Source organism: Psittacula echo, assembly GCF_963264785.1.
Source record: "Psittacula echo genome assembly, chromosome: 8".
Taxonomy (NCBI): domain Eukaryota; kingdom Metazoa; phylum Chordata; class Aves; order Psittaciformes; family Psittacidae; genus Psittacula; species Psittacula echo.
The window spans coordinates 2,833,650-2,852,421 of NC_137744.1; positions in this window are offsets into that span (position 1 = coordinate 2,833,650).

Sequence of the window (18,772 nt, forward strand, 5' to 3'; positions counted from 1 at the left end):
GCTTTTCTAGAAAGCTCTGGTTTTTTTGGTTTGTTTTTTTTTTTTTTTTTTTGGGGGGGGGGTGGACAAGAAACGAAGAGGGGGACACTATGACTTACTCCTCCTGAAGTCCCCAAGTGCCTCTTAGAGCCCAAGTCACGACAAGCCCAGAAATCACCCTGTGATGTGGGGGAGGCAGCTCTTCTGGAAGTGGATGGACACCTTCAGCCTCAAAGAGGCTGGGGATTGGGAATGAGCCATGGAAACTAGGCCAGAATTAGAAAATTTGTTTTTGGCATGGACTGGGAGGGAACTCCACCTAAAACACACACAAAAGTGGAGTAGAACAAGCTTGCAGTGCTGCAAGCAGAGAGCTCCAAGCATCCTGGGCTGTGTTTCGGCATCTGTATGTGCTCCAGCTGGAATGTCTCCCTGCCTGGAAGTGTGATGGGAGATGGCTTTGTGAGAGGCTGTGACCAAGTAGTCCAGGTACCACGTGTGTGCCCGTGGCATCCGGGTACCAAAGCCTCTCCTCAGCCATGCTAACCTGCTCCATCTCCCTGGCTCATCTTCTCTTCTCCCGCACTCCAGGGCTGCTGGTGCCTTTGCAACAGGCTGCAGAAGTCTTGGAACCCTTCCAGAGTAAAGTTGCTGCTGTGGGATCACCAGTGCTGCTTCCTGGGCTGGGTAACATCACACAGGTCTACTCCATGCAGTGGGAATACCTCAATGGCACCAGCTCCCACACCATCCTGCAGTACTACAGGGGGTCCCACAGCCCAGCCATCCACGTGCCCTACGCAGGACGAGCTGTTTTCCATCCATCCAATGGATCCCTCCTGCTAGAGGGTGTCCAGGAAAGTGACAGTGGCATCTACAAAGTGACTGTCAACATGGGAGACAGGGAGAGCCTGAAAATGCTGCTGGAAGTCCTCAGTAAGTGGTGAGCATGGGAGGAAAGAACAGGGTAATGGGTGCAAGCAGGGCAGGGGCGTTACCTAGAATCATAGAATAGTTAGGGTTGGAAAGGACCTTCAGATCATCAAGTTCCAACCCCCCTGCCATGGGCAGGGACACCCCACACTAAACCATGCCACCCAAGGCCTCATCCAACCTGGCCTTGAACACCGCCAGGGATGGAGCATTCACAACCTCCCTGGGCAACCCATTCCAGTGCCTCATCACCCTCTCAGTAAAGAATTTCCTCCTTATATCCAATCTAAACTTCCCCTGTTTAAGTTTGAACCTGTTACCCCTTGTCCTGTCACTACAGTCCCTGATGAACAGTCCATTCCCAGCATCTTTGTAGGCTGCTCTGAGGTTTCCATGCAGCCTTCTCTTCTCCAGGCTGAACAGCCCCAGCTTTCTCAGCCTGTCTCCATACGGGAGGTGCTCCAGTCCCCTGATCATCCTCGTGGCCTCCTCTGGACTTGTTCCAACAGTTCCATGTCCTTTTTATGTTGAGGACACCAGAACTGCACACAATACTCCGAGTGAGGTCTCACGAGAGCAGAGTAGAGGGGCAGGATCACCTCCTTCGACCTGCTGGTCACGCTGCTCTTGATGCAGCCCAGGATATGGTTGCTTTCTGGGCTGCGAGCAAACACTGCAGCCGGCTCATGTTCATTTTCTCATCAACCAACACCCCCAAGTCCTTCTCTGCAGGGCTGCTCTGAATCTCTTCTCTGCCCAACCTGTGGCTGTGCCTGGGATTGCTGCGACCCAGGTGTAGGACCTTGCACTTGGCATAGTTAAACTTCATAAGGTTGGCATCAGCCCACCTCACAAGAGTGTCGAGGTCCTTCTGGATGCATCCCTTCCCTCCGGTGTATCAACCGAACCACACAGCTTGGTGTCATCGGCAAACTTGCTGAGGGCGCACTCAATCCCACTGTCCATGTCGCTGACAAAGATGTTGAACAAGACCGGTCCCAACACCCATCCCTGAGGGACACCACTCGTTACTGGTCTCCAGCCGGACACCGAGCCATTGACCACAACTCTTTGCGTGCGGCCATCCAGCCAGTTCTTTATCCACCGAGTGGTCCACCCATCAAATTGATGTCTCTCCAATTTAGAGACAAGGATGTCGTGTGGGACAGTGTCGAACGCTTTGCACAAGTCCAGGTAGATGACATCAACTGCTCTACCCCCGTCCATCAGTTCCATAGCCCCATCATAGAAGGCCACCAAATTGGTCAGGCAGGATTTCCCTTTAGTGAAGCCATGCTGGCTGTCACCAAGCACCTTGTTGTTTTTCATGTGCCTTAGCATGCCTTCCAGGAGAATCTGCTCCAAGATTTTGCCAGGCATGGAGGTGAGACTGACTGGTCTGTAATTCCCCGGGTCATCCATTTTCCCCTTCTTGAAAATGGGAGTTATATTTCCCTTCTTCCAGTCGTCGGGAACTTCACCTGACTGCCATGATTTTTCAAATACGATGGCCAGTGTCTTAGCAACTTCATTCGCCAGCTCCTTCAGGACCCGCAGATGGATTTCGTCAGGTCCCATGGCCTTGTGTACGTTTAGGTTTTTAAGATGGTCTCGAACCAGATCCTCTCCTACAGTGGGCCTAGGGTCTTCATTCTCACAGTCCATGCGTCCGCCTTCCAAGACTTGGGTGGTGCGGTCAGAGACTTTGCCAGTGAAGACCGAGGCAAAGAAATCATTAAGAACTTCAGCCTTCTCCAAATCCAGGGTAGCCAGTTCTCCCGATATCTTCCGGAGGGGGCCTATGTTGCCCCTAGTCTGTCTTTCATTCGCTATGTACTATAGAATCCCTTCCTGTTATCCTTCAAATCCCTAGCCAAGTTCAATTCTAACTGTGCCTTAGCTTTCCTAACCTGGTCCCTAGCTTCCCGGACAACATCCCTGTATTCTTCCCAGGCCGCCTGTCCCTGCTTCCACCTTCTATAAGCCTCTTTTTTCCTTTGAATTTTCCTGAGCACTCTTTATCCATCCAAGGAGGTCTCCTGGCCTTCCTGCTGCACTTCCTTCTAGTTGGGACGTAACACTCCTGAGCTTGTAGCAGGTGATCCTTGAATAACAACCAACAGTCTTGGGCCCCCCTGCCCTTTAGGGCTGTATCCCATGGAACCTTACTAAGCAGGCTCCTGAAGAGGCCAAAGTCTGCTCTCTTGAAGTCCAGGGCAGTGAGCTTGCTGCATGCTCTTCTCACTGTCCCGAGGATCTCGAATTCGACCATCTCGTGGTCACTGCAACCAAGGCTGCCCTGGAGCGTCGCATTTCCAACCAGCCTTTCGCTGTTGGTGAGCACGAGGTCAAGCATGGCACCTCTCCTTGTCGGCTCCTCTACTACTTGCAGAAGGAAGTTGTCTTCCACACAATCAAGGAACCTCCTGGATTGCTTGTGCCGGGCCGTACCTTCATTCCAACAGATGTCAGGGTGGTTGAAGTCCCCCATGAGAACAAGGGCCTGTGAGCGTGAGGCTGTTCCTATCTGCCTATAGAGGACTTCATCCACAGATTCCTCTTGATCAGGCGGTCCGTAACAGATCCCCACAGTGATGTCCCCCATCATCAATGGTCTGGTTCTGGGATTCTATGATTCTAATGAAGAAATTATGCAACACTTGCCACAATACCACGCCCTGGGGGACACCAGTAGTGAGCGGTCTTGTTGACAGACAAGAGATTAAGAGACATTAGGAAAGCTGAGAGAGAGCTGAGCTGCTGGCTCCAAGCCCAGGTTGTGCAGGGACCACAAGCGTCTCCCCTAGCACAAACAGAAAGGAAAGAGGACATTATTCCAGGGGGTTGGTGACTTGGTGCCAGAAAAAAACACAGTAAGAGGAGGAAGCGAACAAATACCAGCAAGGGGTTTCCTCCAGACCGCAATGTCCCCACCCAGAACCACTTCACAGCTCGGCAGGGGGCTAATGAGGCAAAAGGCACCACAAGGGAGCAACAACCCCTTTCAGCACCAGTCAAGAGCATAACTGCGAGTACAGCCAAGAAAGAGTGGTGGGGGATAGCAGGAGGAGATTCTGCTTTGAAAGATAGAGGCACTGCCACAGGTTGCCCAGAGAAGTGGTAAATTGAGACAAGCAAGTACAAAATGAAATATAATCCTTTGTAAATAAGTAAATTCAGTTCCAAGTAATGTTAAGCTTGGTGGATCCCTTGCATGTGTGTGTTTGTGTGTTGAGGACAGGGCTTGGTCCGTGGGGCGCGTAGCTGCATCGAGAGATGCTGTTCCTTGTATTTTTGTTGTCAGGGCCGCGTTGAAGTTTTTGTATAATATACGATCGCTATGTTTCATAAGAAAGAGCCTCGGGCTGTGGCTCCTGTGGAGCCACAGGGGTGGGTACAGGAACCGTGGAGCGCATTGTGGGATAAGATAGAAACTTAAAGCAGCAGCTTTACATTCTGAGTTAGAAAGGGTTAAAGCAGAAGTGCTGTTGCAGAGGCAGGCATTTGTAGCTGCTGCAGAGCAAGGTGTGTGACTTGGAAAAAACCCCCAAACCAAAAAAACTACCAAAAAACCAACCCCCCCAAAAAAGGGGGGAGCAATAAAAAAGGCACAAAGGCAGTGGGGCCATGAGTCCATGCCCTTGTGTCTGATCCTGATTGGGACCCAAAGACATCGAATGAAGCAATGTATGCAGATACATTTTTCACGTTAAGAAACCACCCGGAGTGGCAGAGAGACTGCGGGATTAATGTAGCTCCTCTGGATCCCTTAATTTTAGCTTTGGAAAAGGACAGGGAAAAACAGGGATCTCAAGTGGATAGATGTTGCTCAGCCTGTAATATTGGAGAAAGATGTTTAAAATTAAGATAAAAGAGTAATCAGGAAGATAGGGTGGAGGATTATGTATCACCGGGACCTCCATGAGGAGCATCCCCTGCCGCGAATCCTTCTGATGCTAATGAGGAGGAAGGGGTTGGTGTTGCTGACAACAGAGCTGAAGGACCTGAAAATGTTACCCGAATTGCTGCACGCATTCCTAGTAAAACAGGACCAGTAACTGAGGCACCTTTAAGACAGGCAATGGGACCAGAGGGTCAGATAAGAATAAAGGTGAATTTTTCAATGGGAGCTTTAGATGCTTGGAAGTTAGCTGTGAAAGACTATCGAGATGATCCAATAGGAGTGGCAAAAAGGTTTCAGTGGATTGTTCAAAGCCAAGATCCTGATTGGAGAGATATAGATGTAATGCTGGATGCATTAACTGAAACGGAAAAACAGCTGGTGTTAAAAACTGCCCGCACTGATGTGAATGCTCAGACTACTGCAGGAGCATTAGCAGTCAGAGTGGAAGACCATATTCTCACCACAAAACCAGACTGGGATTATGACGAGCCTACGGATTATGTCGCTCTGAAAATATATCAAAATTGGATAAAATTTGGACTGGAAAATGCAATTCCAAAACCAGTAAATTGATCAGCCCTATTTGTCATAAAACAAGGGCAAGCCAAAACACCAACTGAGTTTTTGGACAGGTTGAGAGAAGCAATGCGAAAGTTCACTATATTAGATCCCTCCTCAGAGGATAGGAAGCACCAGATAGCCAATTGATTTTCAGGGCAATCATCAGAAGATATTAGAAAGAAGCTTCAGAAGTTTAAAGAACCAGTAATCGTGATACAGAAAAGTTGATAGAAGAAGCATAGAGAGTGTCTAGAAATCAGGAACAGGTGGAGAAGAAAAAGTTGGGTTGTTCCATAGCCACAGCTAGGGTGGCAGCTTTGGGACAAGTAGAAACTGGTAGAGGGTCTAATATGAGAGTAGGAGGCAGAGGCAGAAGAAGAATGTCAGGCAGGGGTGGAGGAGTAAATTCTGTTCCTGTGGGACCACGTCAGTGTGTGTACTGTAGGGGATTTGGACATTGGAAACATGATTGCCCTAAAAGGAATCCGCAGGTGGCTTCAACAGCTGAATAGCAACTAGGCTGACGGGGACCTGGGGAATCTACCCCAGCGGATTTACTGGTTAAATTAAAGCTAGGGACCAGAGGAAAGGAGGTGGAAATTTTAGTGGATACAGGAGCAAACTATTCGGTGCTAAATCAGAGTCTGACTCCATTGGGAAAAGCATTTGTTACAGTTGTGGGAGCTACTGGGCGCCAAGAAAAAGTATTCTTTCTGAAACCTTTAGAGTACCAATTGGGAAAACAAATAGGAATGCATATTTTTTCAGACTTGCCAAATTCTCCAAAATCTTTCCTAGGGCAAGATTTACTAGAACATTTGGAAGTGACTATAATGTTTAAGGAAGGAGAAATGGAATTAAGAGTTAAGGATGAACAATTAATTGAAGTCCTGAGTTTATCTTTAATTCAACAGAAAAGCAAAAGAGAGGACCTCCCTGAAATAGAAGAAGTCTTTAATCAGGTGTATCCAGGAGAATGGGCATCAGAAGTTCCAGGTGAGGTGAAAAATGCTTTGCCTGTTAAAGTACAAATAAAAAGGGGTGGCCTGCCCAGTTCAGATAAAACAATATCCCTTAAGATTAGAGGATCAGAAGGGAATCAAAGAAATCATTGATAAATTTTTAGAATATGGATTGTTAATTGAATGTGAATCAGAATATAACACCCCTGTCTTACCAGTAAAGAAACCTGATGGAAAAAGTTATAGGTTAGTTCAAGATTAAGGGCAATCAACAAAATTGTGGAGGATATTCATCCAGTAGCAGCTAATCCGTATACCTTATTAACCAAATTGAACAATAACCAAAAATGGTTTACCATCATGGACTTAAAGGGCGCATCTTTCTGTCTGTCCTTAGCCAAAGCAAGCCAGAATTTGTTTGCTTTTGAATGGGAAAACCCCAATATGGGAAGAAAAACCCAGTTAACTTGGACAGTATTACCTCAAGGATTCAAAAATAGCCCAATGATATTTGGAAATCCATTAGCTCAAGAACTAGAATCATGAAATACGCCCACTCAGGCAGGAACTTTGCTACCATATGTTGATGATTTGCTAATTGCTACTGAAACTAAAGAAAGAGGTACCACACTGAACCAGACACCAGTTCATCATAGAATCCCAGCCTGGTTTGGGTGGGAAGGGACCTTAAAGCTCCTGCAGTTCCAAGCCCCTGCCATGGGCAGGGACACCTTCCACTAGAGCAGCTTGCTCCAAGCCCCTGTGTCCAACCTGGCCTTGAACACTGCCAGGGATGGGGCAGCCACAGCTTCTCTGGGCACCCTGTGCCAGCGCCTCAGCACCCTCACAGAAAGGATTTAATGCTAATATTTAATGAATACCCAGTTCCACCTCGTGAGACACTTTTCCAACACTTCTGCCTGAATTTTTTTGCCTCTTACAATAACCTGACACATGCTGGATTTCCTCTGGAGACCCATTTCATGGTTGAAACCCCCATGACACAAGCTCTTTCCACAAGCCTTAGGCACGGAGACATTACCCCCAAAGGCAATACACAGCCTGTGCATGTCCCCAGTGTTAATGCTGAGAGACAAACACACATGGGAGAACTTCCCAGCCAGCTGAAGGCCTTCACTTCTGCTCTCCAGATGGTCTCCTTTAGTCTGGGGATTACTCCTGGTAGGTAGAACACACTCACAGATTACTGTGTGGGTGCTGGCGATGTCTTTAGGTTTGTTTTCTGTTAATCAATATGTATATTGCTACTGAAGCACCTATGTTAACCTGCACACCTCTGGGTTAGAGACCCAGTGTCATGACCCAAACACCAGTGTGCTTGGTCACCAAAACCCAGGAGATGAGCAAAAACCCCAAACCCCATCAAAACACATGAGACTTTGGCCAACTGTAGGCAGGAAGGCTCTTCCCATGCAGCCTGCACATGTTAAAACTTCCCAGGGATGCCCAAGGAATGGGAAAGACTCATTCGCTTGGTACTCCGACTATTTTTGGCTCCATTTGGGATCAGCTGCTTCTGGGAGTTTTATTTTCTGTGCAAGCTGCAGAGGCATGTGAAGGAATGCGGGAGCTCAGTACATAGCCGACCACTGCCAGAGGGAATTAGGATGATGGGGCAGAAGGAGCTGAGGCTTTCTGCTGTCTGCCCTGGCCACGGTACGGAGAGGAGGGTTTGCCTGGGGACTTCTGGCACTCACCCAAGCTCTGCTTCCCCAGCTGCCACAGCAGGATGATGAAGCCGGGGGCAGAGACGATGCTGAACATCAGCGCGACCACAACCAACCTCTGCACGTAGCATAGGGGAGGGATGAGACCTGCAAGGTGAGACCTCAAGAGCAGGGGGGAAACCCCATGCTGGGGACAACCCCCACACCCAGATCAGCTATCCCAGGAAACAGCAAAACACTGGAAAACTCCAGGGATGAGCCCTGGGTCTTCCTGGCTTGGGAAAACCCATGATAGACAGTTGTACCCTGCAAGGGGGACATGTGACAACAGGACAACCACCGGCCCAGCCAAGGCTAACCTATGACCACCAGGTTCAGAGCTGCCTCCTTCCACATTATGGGCTTGCTGAGGCTGCAGGAGTAGGAGCCGCAGTCCAACTTCTCTCCATTCCGTATCTGCAGTTCAGTGAGGTTTCCAGAGAGCAGGAAGTGCTTTTCAGGGGGAAGGAGACATCCATCCTTCTTCCAGGATACGGAAGCCACCATTCCCACCACACAGACCAGCTCGATGGGTAAACCTGCCAGGTTCAAATTCCACTGAAGCTCAGGCTGGGGCATGGGCTCTGAAAAGCATGGTAGCACTCCTGGGAGCATGAGTTGCTCCTTGCTTTGGACCTGAAAACTGGCCAACATGCAGGAACTCCGAGCCCCTTGGGAATGAGCAGGTCCAATTTACACTTCTGGACGTTTTGGAGGGAGAGAAGATACTGCAGGAGCAGGAAAACATCCACCAAGTTCAAGCAGAAATTAGATGTTCCCATCCCTGCCACCCCACTGCCCCTAGGATGGATACTACCAATGCTTGGGGATGAGGCACAGCACCCTGGGCGCACAGATACCGACCTAAAAGAGATGCCAGTTGGGATTATGCCTGGAAGGAGTGACAGGAACTTTCCAGACACTGCCAGTCACTGGTGTCCCAAGAGGAGAGGGCTTTTCCCACGCAGCAGTGACAGGGGAAAGTATAGGAGTGGGCAAAGAAGTCATGAAGTTCTGCCAAAAAAGCAGCAACGTGGGACACTGCTGCTCCCTGCAGTTAAACTGGTCCAGCCCCATATGGGCTGGAGCACAGAGAAGCAAGCCTGGCATGCTGGAGACCCCTGCCCTTGCAGAAGGAGGACTGGCTCCATCCCTCAGCTCACCCCTAAGTACCTGCTCTTAACTACATCTGGACTTCCACTTGATAGCAACACCATGCGCCTGAGCTCCTTCGTCCCTGAATGTCCTACATGAGGTATGCTCCTGTGGTGATGCAGAGCTCTAGGAAAGGGCAGTTCAAAACAGGGTTAGCTCTTGTTTCTGTTTAGTTTTCAAGGAAATTCAGAGACAGAGAATGGCAATGCTGCTTTGAAGGAAGAGTCTGCAAAGTCTGGAGCTACGGGGGGGGAGCTGGTGACCAGCAATAGGACACAAGGAAATGGGACGAGGCTGTGTTAGGGCAAGTTTAGACTGGGTAAGAGGAAAAAGTTCTATACTGGGAGGGACGTAAGTCCCTGGAACATGCTGCCCAGGGAAGTCATGGCACCAAGCCTGTCTGAAGTCAAGACGCATCTGGATGATGCTCTTAGTCATATGGTTTAGTGTTAGGTAGTTCTGCGAGGAGCAGGGAGTTGGACTCAGTGATCCTTATGGGTCCCTTCCAACTCAAGATACTACATGATACTATGACTATTCTGGTTTCCATCTTGTGGAGCTGGAGGTGTTCAAGGCCAGGTTGGACAGGGATTAGAGCAACCTGCTCTGGTGGAAGGTGTCTCTGCCCCCCTGCTGTGGCAGAGGTTTAGAACTGGATGAGCTTTAATGGCCCTTCAACCCACACCACTCCGTGATTCTATGAGCTGTCTGCTGCACGGACTGGTGAATCTCTGTGAAAACCATCCTCTCAACACCTTTGGCTTACTGATAACTGCAAGGAGGGTTGTCCTGTCTTTATCATGCATCAGATCAACCATTGCTTATAGATGCCACTGTCTCCCTCTTGTACCCTCTGCAAAAGAATCGAGCTGTTCTTTGGATAGATGATCACTCTGCCTTGGTAAACTGCTGGAGACTGCTCATCTGCATAGTGCTGCAGGATGATTTCAGATGTGGTGTTTCTTATATATTCCCACTCAGTGATGCTCATGTTCTTGATATCCGGCGCATGCATCAGTACATCAGATCCTTCAGCTGCAAGTCTCCTTTCTGTGATTCTCCCCACTGCTGAGGACCCCTGCCAAATTACCAACAGGTCTGGAAACAGGAGGGATGCCAGAGCGGGTTAGTTTTGAAGCAAAGCCAATGAGCAATTTCATCTCCTTGTACACCCTATTTTATCTTACTTATTCTTGCCACAAGTTTTCAACTGACTTCCTGACACCTGTTAAACCACATGCCTGATTCCTTTCCTCCTTTGGCAAGATAAAACTGTTGGTTTGTGTAATAAAACCACTTCTTAGCTGGTTAAGATGACGTCTTGCCCTTTGGGATGAAAATGATGGAAATCTGGACTTTCTAGGGCTTTAAGCACATCAGCAGATGCTATCTCAGAGTGACCTCCCCCCTGGGTCTCAGCACCTGAAAAGAAGAGCATTGCTTGGAAAACAAACTCTGAGATGCACTTTGCTGGGATTCTGTAGTCCTGGCTGCTAAATAAGTCTGCTGACAGTCTTGGTGGAAGAGGAGAGTTTATAGGTCATGGAAGGAGGGGCTGGCCACTTGGGAGGAATATAAGGCTGCTGCTAGAGGATGTAGGAAGGCAGCTAGGATGGCTAAGGCCTCCTTAGAATTAAATCTGGCGAGAGGGGTCAAGGACAACAGAAAGAGCTTTTTCAAATACATAGCTGATAAAACTAACACCAGAGGCAAGGTTGGCCCACTGGTGAACGGGATGGGTGCCCTGGTGACAGAAGATACAGAGATGGCAGAGTTATTGAATGCCTTCTTTGTCTCTGTCTACTCTGCCGGAGGCAGTCCTGAAGAGCCCTGTACTCCTGAGACCTCAGATGAAGTCAGGTCACTGGAGCAGTTTGCCTTAGTTGACGAGGAATGGGTTAGAGACCAGTTGAGCAATCTGGACATCCATAAATCCATGGGTCCAGATGGGATGCACCCGCGGGTGCTGAGGGAACTGGCAGAAGTCATTGCTAGACCACTCTCCATCATCTTTACAAAGTCTTGGGAAACGGGAGAGGTGCCTGAGGACTGGAGGAAAGCAAATGTCACTCCAGTCTTCAAAAAGGGCAAGAAGGAGGACCCGGGTAACTATAGACCGGTCAGCCTCACCTCCATCCCTGGGAAAGTGATGGAGCACCTTATCCTTGATGCCATCTTAAGGCATGTCAAGGATAAGAGGGTTATGAGGGGCAGTCAACATGGCTTTACCAAGGGGAAGTCATGCTTGACCAACCTCATAGCCTTTTATGAGGAAATAACACGGTGGATGGATGATGGCAGAGCGGTGGACGTGGTCTACCTTGACTTCAGCAAAGCATTTGACACAGTCTCCCACAGCATCCTCATAGCTAAACTGAGGAAGTGTGGCCTGGATGATCAGGTAGTGAGGTGGACTGCGAACTGGCTGAAGGACAGAAGCCAGAGAGTTGTAGTCTATGGGGCGGAGTCTAGTTGGAGGCCTGTATCTAGCGGAGTGCCTCAAGGGTCAGTACTGGGACCAGTATTATTTAATATATTCATCAATGATTTAGATGAGGGAATTGAGTGTACTGTCAGCAAGTTTGCTGATGACACTAAGCTGGGAGGAGTGGCTGACACGCCAGAAGGCTGTGCTGCCATCCAGCGGGACCTGGACAGGCTGGAGAGTTGGGCAGGGAATAACTTGATGAAATATAACAAGGGAAAGTGTAGAGTCCTGCATCTGGGCAGGAACAACCCCAGGTTCCAATATAGGTTGGGAAACGACCTGTTAGAGAGCAGTGTAGGGGAGAGGGACCTGGGGGTCCTAGTGGATGGCAGGATGACCATGAGCCAACACTGTGCCCTTGTGGCCAAGAAGGCCAATGGCATCCTGGGGTGTATTAGAAGGGGGGTGGTCAGTAGGTCGAGAGAGGTCCTCCTCCCCCTCTACTCTGCCCTGGTGAGACCGCATCTGGAATATTGTGTCCAGTTCTGGGCCCCTCAGTTCAAGAAGGACAGGGACCTGCTGGAGAGAGTCCAGCGCAGGGCGACTAGGATGATTAAGGGAGTGGAGCATCTCCCTTATGAGGAAAGGCTGAGGGAGCTGGGTCTCTATAGTTTGGAGAAGAGGAGACTGCGGGGGGACCTTATTAGTGTATATAAATATATAAAGGGGGAGTGTCATGAGGATGGAGCCAGGCTCTTCTCAATGGCAAACAATGATAGGACAAGGGGTAATGGGTATAAACTGGAACACAAGAGGTTCCACTTAAACTTGAGAAGAAACTTCTTCTCAGTGAGGGTGACAGAACACTGGAACAGGCTGCCCAGGGGGGTTGTGGAGTCTCCTTCTCTGGAGACATTCAAAACCCGCCTGGACACATTCCTGTGTAGCCTTATTTAGGTGTTCCTGCTCTGGCAGGGGGATTGGACTAGATGATCTTTTGAGGTCCCTTCCAATCTCTAACGTACTGTGATACTGTGATACTGTGGTGTGTGAGAGCTGACCTGTCTGAACACTGCTAGAACCAGCAGGCATAGTCAGCCTGTGTGTCCCACCCCTCTCCTCGAGAAGTGGTTAAACCCTGCAAAGCTGCTGCTCCCACTTAGCTACATGCCCAGTGACCTTATGCATCAGGGCCAGGCTGCAAGTGCAACCCTGAAATGCGCTGTACAAAACCCAGGCATGAGAACCCTGTTGTAGCCCCACTGGCAGAAAAGGACTTACCAAGAGGAAAGTCACATCTAATATTTCCAGCCCCTAAATCTGACAGAACCGTCACCTTGGAGATATTTTTAGCATGTTAAAAAAGGCTGTGCTGGTTCCTGAAGAGTAAACAAGCTAAAAGAGCAGAAACCAAAAGGAAAACTAGTCTAAGCAAAGAGGGAAGATGACGGAGACGAGGTGAAGAAGCTCAAGGCAAGGTCTGAGAGCAGAGAAGAGACTCACAGGGAGCAATCCTTAAGGATGAAGTGGATGAAAGCTGCTTTAAGAGGTGGTGGTACCCAGGTACGGCACTGGAGGAAGGAGACACTCACCAGGATGGCTCCCCAAAGGAGAAACCTTCACCAGCACTGCCACAGCCTGGATGGAGCAGGGAGGGAAGGAAAGCACAGGAATGCTGCAAGGATGAGCTCTCCAAGTTGGTGCATGGCCAGTGCAAGCCCCACACAAGTCCCTTTTCATACTCACAGCACATGATGTCCACCAGCAGGCAGGGTAACATGGTGAAGCCCTGAAAGCTCCTTCAGACCAGCATAAGGGATGAACGCTCTCTGCACTGAGGGGCTCTTGCTGTGGCTGCTCCAGACACATGTTGCTGTGGCCGGGTCTCTGAAGGACAGCGTGAAAGGCATCTGCTTCACAGGGGTTCACCGTTGGCATCTGCTACACAGGGATTGGGAAAGGTGAAGGCTGCTTGGTGCAGCGATGGGGGAACCCCCAACCTTCTGCACATGTCCCCACAGCACTGGCATCTCCACCAGCAGCACAGGCTGAGCAAAAAGGTTGCTTGGAGAACAGCTTGGGGAAACCATCACAGCTGTAGAATCATGATAGAACCATAGAATGGTTTGGGTTGAAAGGGACCTTAAAGCTCCTCCAAGCTCCAACCCCTGCCACGGGCAGGGACACCTTCCACTAGAGCAGCTTGCTCCAAGCCCCATCCAACCTGGCCCTGAACTGTCAGGGATAAATGAGCAAACCAAGAAAACCACCTTCCTCATAGACCAATAAGGAGCTAATTCAGAGGCTTCTGTGACCTCGCCCTGGCCTTGCCTGATGCTCTCCCCATCCTGCAGTAAAGGGTGAATGGAGCTCATCAGAGCCCTGGGACTGAGTACCCCAAACTACACGTGCAAAGGCTACCCCGCCCAAGGGCTGGGGAGGGGAGAATGGGGGCTCTTTAGGAGCTGTGTGAACAGTACCTTGAGGGCCTACGATGACTCTGCCTGCCTGCCTGCCTTTGAGTTCATGTTTCTGGGACTGGGTAGGAGGGGGAAGCTGTGCCTGGGGAGCAGAGAGCAGCTCCTGGCAGGGAGCAGGGGGGTGAGGGGGAGATCCCTCGGTGCCCACTGCTTCAGTCGGCATCCCTATCGCTGCAGTTCCCATCCCCACCGCCCCAGTCCCCAGCCCCACAGGTGCAGCCGCTGTTTCCACCACCCCACCGGCCACCGGCCCCTCCTCCCCTGGGCCTGCAGCCCGGAGCCAACCCCTGCCACACGACACAACACTGACTGCAGCGCCCGGACTGTGCCGCCGCTTCTGCGGCGAGCGGAAGCGGGCGGGGAGCCTGCGTCTGGCTCCCGCCGTGTGTGTGAAGGGACCACCCTGCTCCATGCCCCCTGCAGCCTCCGCGCTCCCTCCGCTGGCTTCACTCGGGAAGCTGCGGTGATCCCGTTTCTGTCCCGTGGCTCAGCCGCAGCCTCAGCAATGGGACCACCACCCACAGAGATGCTCCCTCTGCACCCGCTGCTGCAGCCACCTGGACCTTCAGCTTTCCACTCCATGAGACACAGTTCAGCTCTAGGAAGCATCTCCAGCCCATCCCCATCCTCTGGACCTCTGGCTCCTGGGTTCAGCTGAAACAGTTATTTTTTTCTCTTTCCTTGTATCTGGTGCAGTGCTTTGTTTGGGCTTCAGTCTGGTAACACAGGTAACACTGATAACACACAGTTGCTGCTCATTAGCCCTTATCCTGATCAAGGACTTTTCAGTCTCATGCTCTGCCAGCCAGGAGGGGCCCAAGAAGCCAGGAGGGAGCAGAGACAGGACACCTGACCCAAATTAGCTAAAGGGATATTCCATACCACAGCACATCATGCCCAGTATAGAAACTGGGGGGAATTACCTGTAAGGGACTAACTGCTGCTTGGGTCGGGCTGGGTATGGGTCGGCGGGTGCTGAGTAGTTGTACTGTGCATCACTTGTTTTGATCGTTTTTTTCCTTTGCCCTTTTAGTTTTGTATTCTCTCCTCTTGTTATTTCCCTTATCGTTAGTAGTAGTCTTATACTTTATTTATCGGACTTTTCTTATCAGAAGTGGGCAAGGAACATGAAGGGGTGAGCAAATGGCTGTGTGGTGCTGAGGTGCTGACTGAGCCCACGTCGGCCCTTTTTGGCGCCCAGCAGTAATGCTTCTCTCGGTGCGCAGGGAGGCAGCGCTGGGGTGTGGATGTGGCTCTGCCTTTTCAGACAGGAAAAAAAACAAGGACCACAATAGAGTTCATAAGGTTTCAGTTTCCTGCTGAGCCCAAAGAGTGAGCCCTCCCCACCCAGCCACAGGCAGCATCCAAACCCTACCCCCCCTGGCACCGCAATTCCCCTCCACTGCAGAGCCCCTCCTGGCAGGAGATGATGCCAGAGCACCCAGCACAGGCCAGGGCTGCCCAGAGGGATTTGCATGGTTAAAGAGAAGGCTCAAATCAGCTGCTGCCCCCCCATCCCCCCAGCCTCATATCTGGAGGACAGCAGTCCCCTGGGGATGCTGCCCTGTGCTAATGGGGGCAGGCAGCACATAGGCCTGTGGATTCAGGGGGAAAGAACCTGACACTACCCAACACCCTCCCAAAAAAAACCCCATGCACTGAAGTTACCTGCACCGGGGAGCAGCGAGAAAAGTGGGAAGGGTCGGGTGAGTCCTGCAGCTATTCTTGAAGGCTCTTCTCTACTTGGGGGCTGCTTTTAAAGAGAAAGAAAGGGAGAAAAGTGCAATTGGCCTCCCCGGTTGTGTGTTATTCAAAACAAAAGGCAGAAATGAGTTCATTTCTTTGCCATTTATTGCAGGCATCCCAGAGGCTGAAATCCACTGAAACTGAGAGCCTATTAAACCTGGGAGGAAGATGGGGTTGACTCAGCCAAGTGAGAAACACCCAGACCCACCTCTAATGGGTGGAAAGAGCATCCTTGCTGCTGCGCTGGGACATTTCAAAGGACCTGGAAGGGAGAGGAGGAGGAAGGTGTTGAGCATCTTTGGAGCCAGGGGCTCTGGTGCCCCACACGCCTGGCAGAAGCGAGGGCTGCGGTGGCCTCTCTCTGTGCCAAACCTTGCATGGCCCAAAGACAGAACAAGACCCTACAAATGGCTGTGGGTGCGATACTGGTTCCACTGTATCTCAGGATGGTTTTGGCTTGGACAAAGAGAAGTTGCCTGAGGTCCATGAGGTTGTGGTGCCCCACGGGCATTCCCTCAGAAAGCTGGCTGAGCCCAAAGGCACCCACAGCATGGCTGAAATCCAAAGGGCTGCGGTGAAGGGCTTCTTCCCTGTGAGGGTGCTGAGGCGCTGGCACAGCGTGCCCAGAGAAGCTGTGGCTGCCCCATCCCTGGCAGTGTTCAAGGCCAGGTTGGACACAGGGGCTTGGAGCAACCTGCTCCAGTGGAAGGTGTCCCTGTCCCTGTCAGGGGGTTGAAACTGGACAAGCTTGAAGGTCCCTTCAACCCAACCCATTCTAGGATTCTATAATTCTATGAAACCAGCAGGAATTAAGGCTTAAAGATGCCAGGCTGAGGCCATGAGGGAAGAAATCTGTGGGGAGATTTGAGCAGGGACTCAAGCGCCTTGCTGGATGGAGACCTCCACGGAGTTACCCACTGAACCCACTGTGAAATCAGGGGCTGCGATTTCTCTTTTCTTTTCTTTTCTTTTCTTTTCTTTTCTTTTCTTTTCTTTTCTTTTCTTTTCTTTTCTTTTCTTTTCTTTTCTTTTCTTTTCTTTTCTTTTCCTTTCCTTTCCTTTCCTTTCTTTTTTCTTTTCTTTTCTAACCTTTTTCCTTTTTCTTGGTGGCCAGTAGCTCCCACATCTGTAACAAATTCTTTTCTCTCTGATTTAACACTGAATACGTTGCTCCTGTACCCACTAAAATTCCACTTTCTTTCCTCTAGTCCCTAGTTTTAATTTAACCAGTGGATCTGCTAGAGGAGATTCCCCAGGTCCCTGTCAGTCTAGTTCCAATTCAGTCACCGGAGCCACCCCATGGCGCTCCCCCCACCAGGGCAGTCTCACTTCCAATGTGCAAACTCCCCATAGCACGCACACCGATCTCGTTCCACAGAAGAGGAGCCCACTCCCCCACCTCTGTCCGACATCCCTCATCCCACACTCAAACGCAGGAGCTGCGCGAGCTCCGCTCCTTTCCCTCTTGGTTTTTATTTTATCACCCCCCCTGGGAAAATGAGAATGGGGTCCCTCCCCTGGAGGGACAGACACTCTGTGATGGGGCAGCATCTGCACCGTCCCCTTCCCTCCATGGGGACAGGGGCAGGCGAGCCTGGACACAGCCAATGCCTCCCCCCTGTGCTGGGTGAATGCTCCTCCTGCCCAGGGCAGCAATCTGGGAAGGGGGAGAGGGGCTCCCTGGGATGAGTGGAAGGAGGTGGTGATTCAGGTGGGAGCCACACAGAGACTGGCCCATTCAACCCAGGACCTCAGTGGCTCCCTGAGTCTGAGCTGAGGGTTGGAGTCTCACTGTGACCCATGTCTCGTGTCCCCAGCTCTCCTATGGCTCCTTCATGGAGCAGGGATTCTGGAGCTCTGCCTGCTCCCGGCTCCGTCCCCCTTGGGCATCCCTGGGGTCTCCCCTCAGCTCCCCCCTGCCCCAGGAATACCCTTCACCCCAGGGTCACTGCTTTGGCTGCTGCACAGCCCCTTTCCCCTTCCAACCTGACTTTCCCACTGCCTGCAGCACAGCATGGCCCTGCCCCAGGCTTTCCATGGCCTCTTGGGTCCCGCTTGGAGCAGAGGAATGTGGCTCAGCAGCCTGGGGGCTCTTTGTCCCAGTGAGTGACCCTGGAGGGGTGTTGGGGTCAGGATGCTTGGCACAAAGGCAGACACTGGGGTTGTCCCCATCCAGGCAAGCCCCTGAGCTCAGCCCACCCTGGCAGGGCAGAATGGACCAGCAGCAGCTGTGGGGAGCATCCCTGGACTGCCGGGACATACCTGACTACTGTGGGAATCGCAGAACCCCAGCCTGGTTTGGTTGAAGGGAGCTTAAAGCTCCTCCAGTTCCAGCCCTTGCCATGGGCAGGGACATCTTCCACTAGAGCAGCTTGCTCCAAGCCCCTGTGTCCAACCTGGCCTTGAACACTGCCAGGGATGGGGCAGCTACAGCTTTTCTGGGCACCCTGTGCCAGCACCTCAGCACCCTCACAGGGAAGAGCTTCTGCCTCAGAGCTCATCTCAGTCTCCCCTCTGGTAGGTGAAAGCAATTCCCCTTGTCCTGTCCCTACAGGCCCTTGTCCAAAGCCCCTCTCCACGTTTCTTGTCAGCTCTTTTGGGGGACCACGGCAAGGGATGGATGAGGGTTTGTGAGACCTGCAGCAGAGCATCTGCTCACCACGAGTCTGAGCATCACTCTCCCACCCCGCTGGCTCTGCCTGGGGAAACCCTCTGGCTGTGCTGGAGCTGGGACCAGACATGGAGTCCCTCCACCTCCGAGGCATCGCTGCAGCTTGGGGGCTTCATTTTGGGCATGTCTCCTGTGCCATGCACTGGGTGGCCGTGCAGAGCAAGCACTAATGGGGAGGTGGGATGTGCTGGGGGCAGTGAGGGGTGTCGGGGGGGGGTTGCAGCCG